The sequence below is a fragment of the Symphalangus syndactylus genome, chromosome 4 (assembly GCF_028878055.3).
Source record: "Symphalangus syndactylus isolate Jambi chromosome 4, NHGRI_mSymSyn1-v2.1_pri, whole genome shotgun sequence".
Lineage (NCBI taxonomy): Eukaryota > Metazoa > Chordata > Mammalia > Primates > Hylobatidae > Symphalangus > Symphalangus syndactylus.
Window position 1 is genome coordinate 150,045,883 of NC_072426.2, and position 15,736 is coordinate 150,061,618.

Here is a 15,736-nt window from a genome sequence, read left to right on the forward strand (position 1 = left end):
GTTCAATATTTTAATGGTTTTTTCTTGTCCTAGTTCTATAAATAATGGCCTATAATGCTCTCTGACCCCTACATTCTTCTCTAGGTTTCTTAGTAGTGAGGTCTAACTTGCTTCCTTCCTCCTGGGCTCTAAAACTAAGGAGACAACTAGATAATAGAATGGCTGATACTTACAGAAAAGTACCACACAATAGGTGTCACTCTAAGTGCTCCACACTTGTCTCTCAGTTAAATTATCACAAAACGTTCTATAAGTACTAATACTACCCCTTTATTGGGATCAGATTTCTCTGCATATATCAGATAATAAAAATAAAGCAAGGCTGGGTGCAGTGGCTCACGCCTGTACTCCCAGCATTTTGGGAGGCCAAGGCAGGTGGGTCACTTGAGGTCAGAAGTTCGAGACCAGCCTAGCCAACATGGTGAAACCTGTCTCTACTAAAAATGCAAACATTAGCCGGATGTGGTGGTGGGCACTTGTATAATCCCAGCAACTCAGGAGGCTGAGGCGGGAGAACTGATTGAACCTTGGAGGCAGAGGTTGAGTGATCCAAGATTGTACCAGGGCACTCCAGCCTGGGCAACAGAGCGAGACTCTGTTAAAAAAAAAAAAAAAAAGCAGTGACGATACCAACGACAACTGGTAGCTTAAATATATAAATGTTTCTTTTCTCACACAGAAAATGTGCAGAGGTAGATAGTCCATGATGGACAGAGAACATATTCTTCCCCTGCTCCTGTTTTACCGTTCATTGCCCTTCACTGTACATACCAATATAGCTGTTCTAGCTCCAGCATCTATATAGAACAGCTATTTATAGTGAAGCTATAAATAGAATAGCTAGCATTCTATTTATTGCATCAGAAGAGGGTAGTGACTTCTCCATTTAAAGAGACTTTCCCAAAGGGCCATGCAGCATGCATACATACCTCTGACTCCCTGACTTACCCAGCAACTTGCAGTCCTGCAAGCTCCATTTATGGTAAGTGCTCTATACAAGGGTGCCATTTTTAAAATTGTTTAGACTTTATTTTTAATGCACCTTTTCTATGTTTAGATATACAACTATTTACTATTGTGTTCCAATTGCCTACAGCATTCAGTGCAGCATCATGCTGTACAGGTTTGTAGCCTAGGACCACAAGCTATGCCATATAGCCTAGGTGTGTAGCAGGCTATGCCACCTATGTTTGTATAAGTACAACCTATGATGCTCACACAACTATCAAATTGCCCAGTGATGCATTTCTCAGAATGTATTCCCATAGTTAAATGGTGCAGGATTGTATTCTAAATGTCCAGTTTTCAACAAAAAATATGAGGCATATGAAGAAAAATGAAAATATGGCCCACGTGCAGAAAAAAACAATTAATAGAAACTGTCCTCAGGAAGCCCAGTTATTATGTGGAGATTTCAAAAAGTTTGTGAAAAAATTGAATTAAAAGATAAAAATTATAAACTTTATTTCTCAACATAATAAGCTCCATCAAGTTCAAGACACTCTTATAAGTGATGATAGCAGCCATTTAGTTCATACTTAAAGAATTGAGGGTCCTGGGAATTTAACCATGTAAATGCAGTCTTTTTACATATTAACTGAAAAAAAAATGGATGTCCTTTACAGAGATTTTTAAAGATTAGGAAACAAAGAAATGGCAGAAGGAGGCAAATCAGGACTGTAAGGTGGATGTCTAATGACTTTCCATTGGAAAGTCACTTTGGGTAGTAGGGACATTTTTTCAATATTAATTCTTCCAATCCATGAACATTTGATATCTTTTCATTTATTTGTATTTTCTTCCATTTCTTTCATCAGCATTTTATAGTTAACAGATATTTTGCCCCCTTGGTTAATTTTACATCTAAGTATTTATTGTAAATGGGATTTTTCTCTTAATTTTCTTTTCAGATAGCCCATTATTAGCATTTAGAAATGCTACTATTTTTGTATGTTGATTTTGTATCCTGCAACTTTATGAATTTTTTATCAGGTCTAAAAGTTTTATGATAGAGTCTTTAGGGTTTTTTATATATAATATCATGTTACCAAAAAATAGAGACAATTTCATTTCTTCCTTTCCTGTTAAAATGCCTGTTATTTCTTTCTTTTGCCTAAGATCTGGCTAAATATTCCACTAAATCAACTCAAAATGATGAAAAACTTACATATTCAGGTCTTACCTGAAACCGTGCAATTACTAGAAGAAAACATAGGGGAAAAGCTTCATGACATTGTTCTAGGCAATAATTCTTTTAAAGATATGACCCTAAAAGCACAGGCACCAAAAGCAAAAATAGGCAAATGGGATTACATCAAACTAAAGGCTGCTGCACATCAAGAAAAACAATTAACAAAGTGAAGAGAAAATCCACAGAATGAGAATAAATACTGGCAATCATGCATCTTATAATGGGTTAATATTCAAAATATGTAAGGAATTCAAGCAACTCAATAGCAAGAAAATATATAACCTGATTTTAAAAATGGGCAAAGAACCTGAACAGACACTTCTCAAAAGAAAACACACAAATGGCCAATAGGTACATGGAAAAATGCTCAGCATCACTAATTATTAGGGAAATACAAAATAAAACCACAATGAGATATCACCTCAGACCCATTGTAATGGCTGATCATCTGATCTAACAAAGTTATGGAATTGGAGAGTAGAAGAATAGTTACCAGAGGCTGGGGGTAGGGTAGGGATAAAGAGAATAGAGAGTTGTTGATCAAAGGGTTCAAAGTTTTAGATTGATAGGAGGAATCGGTTTTAAGATCTAGATCTATTCCACTGTAGGGTGGCTATAGTCAATAATAATGTATTATATATTTCAAAATAATTTAGAGAGTAAATTTCAAATATCTCACCATAAAAAGTGATAAGCAAGTGAAGTGATGGGTATGTTAACTAGTTTGATTTAATCCTACCATACTGTATACATATATTAAAACATCACATTGTACCCCATGAATGTACACAATTATGATTTGTCAATCAAATTTTCTAAAAATAAATCCAATAATATATACAATATATATACAATTGTTTAGCCATATGTGAAAGAATGAATTTGGATGACTACCTCACACCATTTTACAAAAATTAACCCTAAAAGTGTCAAATAATACGTTTTAATTCTTATGTAGGAATTAAAGATATACAATTCTTAGACAGAAACACAGGTGTAAATTTTTGTGACCTTGGATTAGGCAATGGTTTCATAAATATGACACCAAAAGCACACGCAACAAAAGAAAATAATAAATACATTGACTTTATAAAACATTAAAAACTTGTGTCAAACAAGGACATTATTAGGAAAGTGAAATGACTACCTTTAGAACGGGAGAAAATATTTGCAAATTATATATCTGCTAAAGGTCTAATATCTAGACTATAAAAAGAACTCCTACAACTCAACAACGAATGGCCAAATGACTCAATTTTTTTAAATGAGCAAAGGACTTGAACAGATAATTCTCTTAAGAAGTCCTGCACGGCCGGGCGCGGTGGCTCACACCTGTACTCCCAGCACTTTGGGAGGCCGAGGCGGGCAGATCACGAGGTCAGGAGATCGAGACCATCCTGGCTAACACAGTGAAACCCCGTCTCTACTAAAAATACAAAAAATTAGCTGGGCGTGGTGGCGGGCGCCTGTAGTCCCAGCTACTCCGGAGGCTGAGGCAGAAGAATGGCGTGAACCCGGAAGGCAGAGCTTGCAGTGAGTTGAGATTGCACCACTGCACTCCAGCCTGGGTGACAGAATGAGACTGGGTCTCAAAAAAAAAAAAAAAAAGTGTGGTGTATATATATATATACGTATATATATGTGTGTATATATATATATATATATATATATGCAATGGGTTATTATTTAAGCATAAGAAGGAGTAAAGTACTGATACATGCTACCACATGGATGATCCTTAAAAACATTCACTTGTGCTAAGTGAAAGAAACCAGATGCAAAAGGTCACATATTGTATGATTTTGTTTATATGAAATATCTGGAATAGGCAAATCCCGAAAATAGGTAAATTCAAAGAGGCAGAAAGTATTACTCATGGGGTGAGGGGAGGAGGAATGGGGAATGACTCCTTGATGGATATGTGCCTTCTTTTTGGGGTGATGGAAATTATCTGGCATTAGATAGTGGTATATTTTGAGTATTATGTAAGCCACTGAAATGATACACTGTAAAATGGTTAAAATGGTGAATTTAAGTTATGTGAATTTTATATCCAGTTTTTAAAAAAAGATCTTGCTCAGAAGAAAGATCTTTCCCCAGGACATCCATCTACCTTCTCAGTCCAAGGCTCTCAGCAGCTTCTTTTACATTTTTCCAGGAATATTATAACTTTTGAGAAACAAACTGCTTTTTTAAACATCACACTGGTAAAAAATCAAGAAAGTGAGAGTTCCATGTTTTGCTTTTAATCGGTATAAGGTATATTGTGGAGATAAACTAAATTTGAATAATTCTGAATAAATTAGTGGAAAACAATGACCTTATTGTTGGTTAAGTGCGGGGAAAATAAACTATTACGTTTAGATGAACTTAGGCTTTTCCTTGTGAAGGTTGCCAGACTAGCTATTATTAATGTACTGTAACTTCCACAAGGTTTCTTTCTTCTGGTGAAAGATTTTTTTTTTTCCATTTTCTGATCAAAGCACTCCACTTGACAACATTCAAAAATGAGTGTGCCTGTGCCTTCTCCAAAACACCTTTGGTATGTCAGTGAGACCTCGTCATCCTCTAGTGGCTGTATTCAAAAGTTACATTCCACATAGATGTCCACTTGCGCTTTAGCCAGTAGATACCATCCCCAGTGCGCACCGTGATACTCCGAGCATTTTCTTCTGGATGACTTCCAGAGCATCACAGCTCACGTGAACTGAGACTACTCTGCTTTAGCTCCATTCTAATGGAATGAAATACTCTGTTCGTCTTTTCTTTCTCACTGTTTCTATTCTCTTTACACCATCTCATATGCCAAAATATTCTGTAGAATATTTATTTTCTATTTTGAGCCACAACAGTCACTATTATATAGATTCCTAATACATTTTTCTCAATATTTAGAAAAAGTGATAATCATAAGTAGTGTAAAATATTCCAGTCACCGAGTATGCACTATTAAAACATTTTCTGCTTGCACCAAACAGCCATAGCAGGGTTTTGTTTTGTTTTGTTTTGTTTTGCTTTATCATCCGACATGTAGTCTCTTCAAAAAAAAGTATATTTTAGATCCCACAAATAAACGTATCGAGACATCAAGAAACAGGTAATAATTTATAACATTTTGAACTTGCACTTACTTTTTTTTTACTGATTCCAACCAAGAAAAAAGTAATGCAAATGTAAATCCCTTTAAAAATTCTATCATGAAGACAGAAATAGCTGCTGGATTTAAAATCTAATTTATAATGTAGTGATAAGAATAATAATGTTAAATGTCATACGACTATGTAGAAACAGCATGTAGTTTCAAGCAACTAATGAGCTCTTTTGGAAATAAATAATTCTCTTTTGGATAAATAAATGTTCTCTTTTGGAACTAATTCAATATTATCTTTTAATACCTGAAGCAGAGGGGTACCAGAATATTGCTGCAAACATCTGGGGGCAAGACTTTTGTCCAATATTAAACATGTCTGTAATATAAATATATTCTTTTAAAAATTATCTGTTTTTTTATAGGAAGGAACTGTGTTGTATATTTATTTCAAATATTCTATACTTTAAACTGCTGTTATAGGAATATTACAGGAAATATTTCTGTGTGGTCAAAAGAAGGCAAATTAGGTATAAAATTTGCTTGGATGTATTAACTTGAGCTTTGGAAAGAGCCAGATAAGACACTGAGATTTTTTTTGCAGCTTTCCAGTCTTTCCGCCTTTCTCCTTCCCTTGTAGCTGTAGGATTGCCTCTCTCCACTCCTCACACCAATTTTGCTGTCCTGCTGGGAACCCTTTTCAGAGAGAACAAGATAAACAGACAGATAGATAGATAGATAGATAGATAGATAGATAGATAGATAGATAGATAATAGATGCTATAGATGATAGATGCTATTGTAAATAACATTCTACTGTCTATTAAATACCACGTTCCCAATTATTTAGGTGTAAATTATCTGCAGTGTCTATTAATAGTCTGAATTTCTCACTCTTATTGCACTTTATTGTCTTGGTAGACTGGGATCACCGTCAGAGTACAATTACCTCCAGGACAGGAAGATAGGTCAAATTTAATACAATATGATTGCGTAAGTGTGAGTGGATTTTTCCTTGCTATTGATCAATTTCACTAGCTAAGATATTTGATATTTGTTTCATAATGCTAAAAATATGTGCAAATATTCTCTTTTATCAACACATTTATTGTCAGCCCTCCATATCTGTGGGTTCCACATCTGTGGATCCAACCAACTGCAGTTTGAAAATATGTTTTTAAAATGGATGGTTGCATCTGTACTAAACATATATAGTATAGACTTTTTTTTTACTAACAATTCCCTAAACAACGCGGTATAACTATTTACATAGCATTTATATCATATTAGGTATTATAAGTAATCTAGAGATAATTTAAAGTATATGGGAGGATGTGCATAGTTTCTATGCAAATACTACATCCTTTTATGGGGACTTAAGCATCCGTGGGTTTTAGCACCTGTGAGGGGTCCTGAAACCAATCCCCCAGGGATACTGAGGGACGACCATATTCTCTATTACTTCCTTCAGTGAGGTTACTGACCTCCACTGATAAATTCTCATGTATTTGTAATGGACTTAACTGAAATGTCTTTGTAAACATATAGTATTAGTGAGCAATTTCTATGGGTTTTATTTTTGCAGTAAGTTGCATTACTCACTGGACCGTGAGCTACTTAATGTCTTATACATCTTCATAGTCTCTGTGTTGCCCACAGTAGGCAGTCAATATTTGCTGAACAGAAGTTAAACATTTTTTAATCACTATATATGATATCTCTTTGGCATAAATGGGTTTTTAATGTGTTAGAGTTTCATATGCTTAAAAATGTGTTCAAAAGAAAACTATCTTTGTGTCAAAAAGATTTATACAGTTTGCTTTTTAACGTCTGTGTGAATGAACCAATACTCTGTCTTATGTCACAGCTGGGCACTCCAATTCACCCCTTTAAGTCCAGCACTGCTAATTCCCTGACTAGCTTCCCTAGGAAAGGATATTCTTTTAAGTCTGGCGCTATGCTGTAAACACACTCCTGTTTATTCCAGCTAATGAGAAACAGGCTGTCTGGAAATGTCTCTGAGGAAAATACTGAGCAAATCTTTAGAAAATAAGGCTCTCCAGATTGATTGAAAAGATAACATTTGGTAACATGGTGCAAGCAAAACTATAATATCAAGCTCAAAAGAAGGCAAATTAGGTATAAAATTTGCTTGGATGTGTCAACTGGAGCTTTGGAAAGAGCCAGGAAAGACACAGAATTTTTGCATCTGTCCGATCTCGCCCCTTTCTCCTTCCCTTGTAGCTTTAGGATTGCCTCTCCCACTCCTCACACCAATTTTGCTGTCCTGCTGGGAACCCTTTTCTGGTCTTGTTATCTTTCTTTAAGATCAGCCAGGCTGTCTCTTCCTCTTTTTCTTCTGGTAATAAGGTGTCTAATAGTTTATAGCCTTTTAATCTAATGGCTCTTCCTGTGGACAGTTTCAAATCTCTTATTTAGATACTTGCATTTGAAAAGCCACTAACTTTTGAAACATAGTCATTATTATCAAAAAGTTTTGTAGGACTGTGCCTTACTGAGCATTGACTTTTGTACTTGGAGAATAGTTTTATCAAAAATATAAATTATTTCACTTATTCACTTAGGGTAAAATGCCTAACAGTAGACAAGTGACAAGACTTATAAAAAAAAAAAAAAAAAAAACAGTTTCTCATCAAATTCTAAATCTCTTGAATCTCTCGTCTTCATAATTCAACTCCTTGAAACAATATGAACTGCTTATTGGTCATTAACTTATTTGTAAATGTAAGTGGAACTCCCATTTTAAATACATCCGCTATTGATTCTAAACCATACTCTAAATTTGTCTGTGTTGCCCATTCCCTTCCAACTTTAGCCATCGCTGAAACTTCAATTGCTTTCCTGATGCTACCGAAAGAGCAGTATCATCAGTGCCCCCTCACTAATCATGTAATCTTCCTTCAGAAAGCATTTATGTTTTTTGTTATTTTCCTACAAGAAGAGAAGAAAGTCTGTTTTGGACTTTGTTCAGCCAACACTATTAGGCAATTTCCACTAATAAAAAGTGTCATGAGCCATGATAGAAAAATTTTACTACTTTAAGAATTTTTTCCATTTCATAGCCAAAGAATATCTGAATTTTGGAGATAACACATAAATACAGAGTTTTAGGTTCTACAAAGAACTAGGGTACAGAAAAACAACTTGGTCATTTCCCCAGGAAATACTCCGACTACCAATACCACAACAACTCCTAACACCACTACTATAATAATTTCACATTTCACAGTATTTTCCCTTTCCATAGCTTCAATTGCAGCCAACATGGAATCCAAAGAGAACCAGAACTTTCGTTGTGAGAATGTTTTACACTTATTCCATTTACACTTAACACTTAATCATAAAAGTAGAACAGATAATCTCAATGATATTTCATTGGAGGCTCTAAGAGGCTAAATGAGGGACTTGATTAAGTTTACCAGGTTTATAGCAGAAATCTACTAATGTCTATATTTCTGACCTACAAATGGCGAATGGGTCTAAATTTATGGGCCATAGACATTCAGGGTTCTATAGACTTACTTTAAAGAGGTTCATATCTACACATATTTATTTATAAACGAAATAAATATTACAATAATATCTTTGTATTTTTCAATGTGATAAAATACAAATTAACTTTTAAATGTTACTGGATTTAGAGTGTATTTTTATTATATATTTCTTAGGCAATGATTAAAAATAAAGTTACTACTACTATAGTGTCTAGATTCTTCTTTAATGTTAATGAAAGATTTTCATACCAAAAAATGTTGGGAACCTCTGTACTAAATTATGATTCAGGTTGCTGTATTTAATTATGATTTGGGTCTCTGGGCCACAAATAAAGCTAGGAGAAGGAAAGAACTTATCTATGAAGAAAGCAAAGCTTCTTTTGGTTTTCTATCCACCCTTTCTGTAGCTTTTATTCCTATCTGTCACATCCTCACCCTTTACATGTCTCTCTTTCCTCCTCCATCAGGAAAAACAAACAAACCAAAAACGTCATGATGTTTATGGAAGCTACATGCATTTTTACTAACAGTATTTATTGAATGTCTATTGTGGATGTGGTAATGTGCTATACACCTTATACACATCAACTCATTTTATTCTGACATCAACCATATAAAGTGGATATTATTTGTCATATGTTGCAGATGAAACTGAGGTTCAGAAATATTTACCTTTCAAAGTCACAAAACTGATGAATTGCAAATTCATGATTCAAAATCATGGCTGACAAATCCCAATGCCTACATTCTTTCAAAGGCAAATATTTGAATTTTTACATTTTTAAGGCTTAGGTATGAAGTTAAGTAACTTAGGTCATTCTAGAATATAGGGTTTCATTTTGTTATTTTAAAGTAGCATCTGTTCTTTGAACACAGAAGTTGTGTCTTCTTTGTTCACCTGTCAATCTTCAGCACATAGCAAAATGTCTAGCATATACCAAATGTGCAATGAAGCCTTTTTAAATCCTTTCTCGTTCTTTCCACTTTCTACATTCAGTTAATCATTCTCTCTCAAAAATGTCTCTTAAATTTTACTTCTCTTTATTTCTATTGCCACTGTATTTGTATAAGTTCTTGTTGTGAACAGAATCATGTCCACCAGAATTCATATGTTGAAGCCTTAACACCCAACATGACTATATTTTGAGATAGGGCCCTTAAATAGACAATTAACATGTAAATAATTGAGTGTGTGGTAGTTAATAAAAAGCCAGTAGAATATTAGTTACAATAGCATGCACCACATATACATCTAGCTCTCTTTGGGTTTACACACAATTACCTACTGTCCTATCCCTGTAACTGCAACAGTAAGTATTGAAATTCGGGTCATAAGGGTGGGGCCCTAATCCAATATGACAGATGTCCTTATAAGAAAAGGAAAAGACACCAGCAATGCACGCACAGAGAAAAGGCCATCTGAGGACACAGCAAGAAGATGGCCATCTGCAATCCTAGGAGAGGGGTCCAGAATAAACCACCTTTAAATCAATTTCAAACCTATTGTAGAATTATTCATGCTAAACATGCCATAGTGTTTATATTTCTAGGCCAACATGATAAGCATATTAAAAATGACTCCAAAGCAGATCACAAGTAGAATCTAAATTATTGACTGGTTTGCTTTTTAGAAAATTATGTAGCAATTCCCTCACTTAGGCAAATTTAATTTTAGGCTACTTTGCATGGTTTCCAACTGTAACTTTCCATGGAAAAAAAAAATACAGGAAAATGGGCATGATATAGTTAACATCGTTGAAAATGCATAATGACTCCACCTTTCTGAATATTGGTCAAATGTTACATTCCTAAGAACTTCATTTCTGAATCATCAAACTTTGTTAGTGAAGACCTAGGTATGGAGGTTAAAAATCGTTTTTACAATTATTAGGTTACAAATAGTTATTACATAAAATTTGTAGATGCAATAGAAATTTGCTTGCCAAATATTTAACTAATTTGACTATAGTGTGAAATCTTCTTATAGTGGATGATCTGATGATTCGTTGCTCACTGAGGACAGCAGCGTAGGAGTAAAATTTTAGTTTTTTTTTTTTTTTTTTTTTTTGAGACGGAGTCTCGCTCTGTCGCCCAGGCTGGAGTGCAGTGGCGCAATCTCGGCTCACTGCAAGCTCCGCCTCCTGGGTTCACGCCATTCTCCTGCCTCAGCCTCTCCGAGTAGCTGGGACTACAGGCGCCCGCCACCACGCCCGGCTAACTTTTTGTATTTTTAGTAGAGACGGGGTTTCACCGTGGTCTCGATCTCCTGACCTCGTGATCCGCCCGCCTCGGCCTCCCAAAATGCTGGGATTACAAGCGTGAGCCACCGCGCCCGGCCAAATTTTAGTTATTTTTAAGAACCCATTTCTTAAAATGTATGGCATGAATTGTACTCATTATTTCCAGCTTCAAGTATTCCACCAGAATTACCCTGTTTCTTTGTTTGTAGTATAATCATGGGAAGTTCACCTAAGGACAGAGTGGTAAGTGTAGAAAATCCTGGTTTATTGCAACACGTGGGGACTATATTTGGCCTTCCAATAAAGGATTACTTGGTCTGAAGTTTTAGCATGCAGCATCTAGTATTCAGGATAAAACATCATGTTTTTTCTTAAAATCCTGGTCAAAGTTCTGGTCAAATAGCATACTAGCTTTTTTCCTCCCCCCCCCCCCCCAGGGCAAAACTTCATTGTCATTGTGTTAGTAATATCCAGTTAATACCTTGTTAATAGCCTATACCCTCTAGTAGGCTTAAAAAAAATAAGGTCTTTGTAGGGTGGGGATACAGATGAACATAAATCATAATTAATTAACAGGCCACAAGGATTGCCATGAAAATAATAGCTTCCTGGGTCCTTCAAATCCAATCTACCATCAAACTTTCAGAGTCAAAGCAATCTCTTTGACAGCCACTTGAGTTTATTTGAAATTAGTTAAGTGGGGAAAGCATAGAAGCCTTCCTTTTATTGAATATAAATTAACTTCTAAAACATGGAAAAATAACCTTTCCTGTGATTTTGTGATTGGTGATCACATTGGAAAATTGTTCAAAGGTATTAAACTTACAGATTCAATAATGGATAATCTTTTACAGCTTTTATTTTTAGTGTCCCTTGGAGAACCCAATTCTTTAATTACTCTTAAAGAAGGAACACATTTCATAATCCTTAATTTAGGTTCAATAGAGCAACAACAATCGTTGCATCAAGACAAGTCTAGGTTTAAATTCTGTATTTTTAACTTGTAGTAACCGGTCTAGATGCCAAGTTTCCCTTCATAAAACTAGGGTAGTACAGGCTCACTATCCCTTATTCACAATTCTGAAACCCCTAAACAACTAGAAACCATTTTTTTCTTACTTTGAAGAAAAACCTGATGTGACCCGAATCCATTATCTGAAAACCTGACTAGCACTGATATGAGGCTACTTACAGCCTTTACTTACTCTATCCTGTGTAGATATGCATACATTTCACTGAGGAAGTATTAATGTTGTTTACCGCAGTAAGATACCCCAGGCCTAAAACCCGAAGATTTCAGAATTCTGAGACATATTTAGCTGGAAGGATTTCATATAAGGGATTATGGACCTGTAATACCAATGATGAGGATTCATATGCAGAGTAAAAAAGTAATCAATATTAATTAGTAATGCTTGACCCAAAGTAGATTTTTTCTCAACAAACATTGTTTCCTGTTCCTTCACAGACAAGTGTTCTGTGCAAAATTATATTCGTGTTAAATGATCCATTTATTGCCTTACTTCCCCAATAAATGTGTGATGACATCTTTAAAAAAAGAATAATTTTGGTTCAGATCTATAAGATGTGACAAACTGCAATTACGATGTTTGGAATGATTCCAACACAATATTACAGTTTTTTTTAAAGGCCATGCCATGGACAATTTCTTATTGTCTTACCTCACTGGGCACGCCCAGTGCCGGCCGTGTATTGTGACTTGCACAGACAGGAAGGCCACTAGGATCCTGAAATGCTAGAAATAACTCAAAAATAAAAAATAAACACCAGCAGTAAAAAGTTAGACAATGGAGAAAATGATTTAGAAGGAAAGCCTAAATATTTTAACTCACTGTTTGACTATAAAAATGTTTAAAGACAATGGCATATTCAGAAAGTATCTAAACCAAAGTCAGTGAGAGAACTACTTAACATGACACTACAGTCAATAACCTTAAAGGAATGTTATTCTCATTTATCAATTCAAGGTGACAATAGGACCAGTTCATCATTTCGATTTCAAGATTTACAGTTTTCCTAGTGTATCTTGGCTATTGCCTTGTTCTCATGAGTCTTTAAATACCGTTCACTAAGCCCAAATTAATTCTCTGAAGGCACATAGTGAAGCAGTAATACTGGTTAGCAATGTTTGTGTCATCAATGAAGCTACTGCTCTTTCCATAAGTATGAGTAATAGGTTAAAAATGTGCAAAGGGAAACTTGGGACGTCTGAGGGGTTTTCCAACTCCAACAACCAATTCTCTGATTCTCTGGACACCAGCTGGGTGTATAACAACTCAGTTCAATTCTGACACCCAGAGTTAGCTCAGACCCCACAGCTTAAAGGCTCAGTCCCACAGGACTACCCCCACTTCAGGTGTCTGTCATAAATCCTGGGCCTCCGGTACTTCTGACCAACTGGCTATAAATTCAGGATTCTCCTGATCCCTTCCTAAGGTTTGACAATTTGCTAGAATGCCTCACAGAACCCAAGAAGATGCCTCTCTTATGTTTACTGGTTTATTATAAAGGATACAAATGAACGTCCATATAAAAAGATACATAAGATGAGGTTCAGAAGGGTTTCCAAGCAGAGGAGCTTCCACCTCCATCCTCCATGGGTGGACAAGTTCACTAATTCTAAAGCTCGTTGATTCCTGTTATTCAAGAGTTTTTATAGAGCTCAGTCTCCAGCCCTTTTTCCCTCCCTAAAAGTTAACGGTTGGGCTGAAAGTTTCCACCCTCTAGTCACTTGGTCTTTCTGGTAACCAGCCCCAACCTGAGGCTACGTAGGGATCCCATCCAAAGTCAACTAATTAGCGTACATTCTGCTGTGGAAAGGAGCTCTTTATACATAAAAGACTCTGATCAGGGAAATTTCAAGAGTTTTAGGAGCTCTGTGCTAGGCACTGGGACAAAGAACAAATATATTTCTGCTTTTTTTTTCTTTTTTTTAAATTATACTTTAAGTTTTAGGGTACATGTGCACAACGTGCAGGTTAGTTACATATGTATACATGTGCCATGTTGGTGTGCTGCACCCATTAACTCGTCATTTAACGTTAGGTATATCTCCTAATGCTATCCCTCCCCCGTCCCCCGACAAATATATTTCTTATTACACTACAGTAGTTCCCCCTGCCCCTTATCTGCGGTTTTACTTTCCATGGTTTCAGCTGCTTGTGGTCAACCACAGTTTAAACATAGTAATTGGAAAATTACAGAAATAATTAATTTTAAGTTTTAAATTGGACATCTTTGAGTAGTGTGATGAAATATTGCACTGTCCCTCTCCAGCCCACGCAGAATCAGAATCATCCCTTTGTCCAGAGTACCCATGCTCTATATACTGCCTGTCTGTTAGTCACTTAGTGACTGCTTTGACTGTCAGATCAACTGTCGGCAGTATCATCGCAGTGCTTGTCTTAAAGTAACCCTTATTTTACTTAACAGTGGTCCCAAAATTCAAGGCTAGTGAGCTTGGATTTGCCAAAAGAAGCTGTAAAGTGCTTCCTTTAAGTGAAAAGGTTAAAGTTCTTGTGTTAGTCCGTTTTTGCATTGCTATAAAGACATATCTGAGACTGGGCAACTTATTAGAAAAGCGGTTTAATTGTGTCATCCTTCTGCACACTGTACAAGAAACAGTACCAGCCGGGCAACGGTGGCTCACGCCTGTAATCCCAGCACTTTGGGAGGCCAATGCGGGCAGATCACTTGAGGTCAGGAGTTTGAGACCAGCCTGGCCAGAGATGGTAAAAACCCATCACTACTAAAAATACAAAAATTAGCTGGGCATAGTGGCACATGCCTGTAATCTCAGCTACTCCAGAGGCTGAGGCATGAGAATCGCTTGAACCCAGGAGGTGGAGGTTGCAGTGAGCCAAGATCGCACCATTGCACTCCAGCCTGGGCAATAGAACGAGACTCCATTTCAAAAAAGAAACATAGTACCAGCATCTGAAATTGTAAAGGAGAGAGAAACTTGTTCATAGTATATACAAGATTCAGTATTATCTGAGGTTTCAAGCACCCATAAGGAGTCTTGCATGACACCCCACATGGACAAGGGGAAACTACTGTATAGGAAGGAATTTTAGAAAACTATTTTCTGAAAACCCATTATATCCAGATCAACTACAGCATGGAGAAATCATATAAGTACTATTTGTGTTTGACTAATTAACATTTCAAAAAGAGAAGCAGAAAATCAGTAGAGAAAAATTTATACTGTCAAGGAATGGGGAGGGGGAGCATCTAGATTTATTATCTCTCCCAGTAGAAGGAATGGAATGTTACATTTCACACATGAGTTTTTTTATGGAAGACTATTTTTCAATGTTAAAAATATCTCCCTCCCAACATTAGCTAATTTGGAAAAAAATAATTCAACTACATATCAGAGGACTATTACCAACTTCTAATGTAGTGAAAATTGGCAAATTATTATACACCAGGGAGACAGGATTTCATGACTTTCCTATTTTTTCTTTACAAAATGTCAGGGAAACCTTACTGTCTCACTCTAGCTGGATATTAATGACAATTATTTTTGGTGCAAACTCTTTTCAGATATAATGATGTCTTCTATTTTCCTTCTTGCATTGGTTTTACTCCCATGAGAATGACTTCCATTCCCTTATTGCACAAGGCCCAAAATCCCCACAAATAGCTGTCAATCTTACTCTTTTGCACAGAAATTTTC

General features: G+C 35.9%; 1 protein-coding gene across 3 annotated transcripts in view; it reads right to left on the reverse strand.

Annotated features, from left to right (window-relative positions):
* VEGFC (vascular endothelial growth factor C) overlaps positions 1-15,736 on the reverse strand; it is a 479,792-nt gene that overhangs the window by 151,253 nt on the left and 312,803 nt on the right. The window contains exon 1 of one of the 3 annotated variants that reach the window (XM_063638456.1): positions 174-193. The exons of the other annotated variants lie outside the window; for them this stretch is intronic. The gene's annotated coding sequence lies outside the window, so the exon portion shown is untranslated. Of the gene's footprint in view, positions 1-173; positions 194-15,736 lie in introns of those variants that run through there. 3 annotated transcript variants of the gene reach the window in all.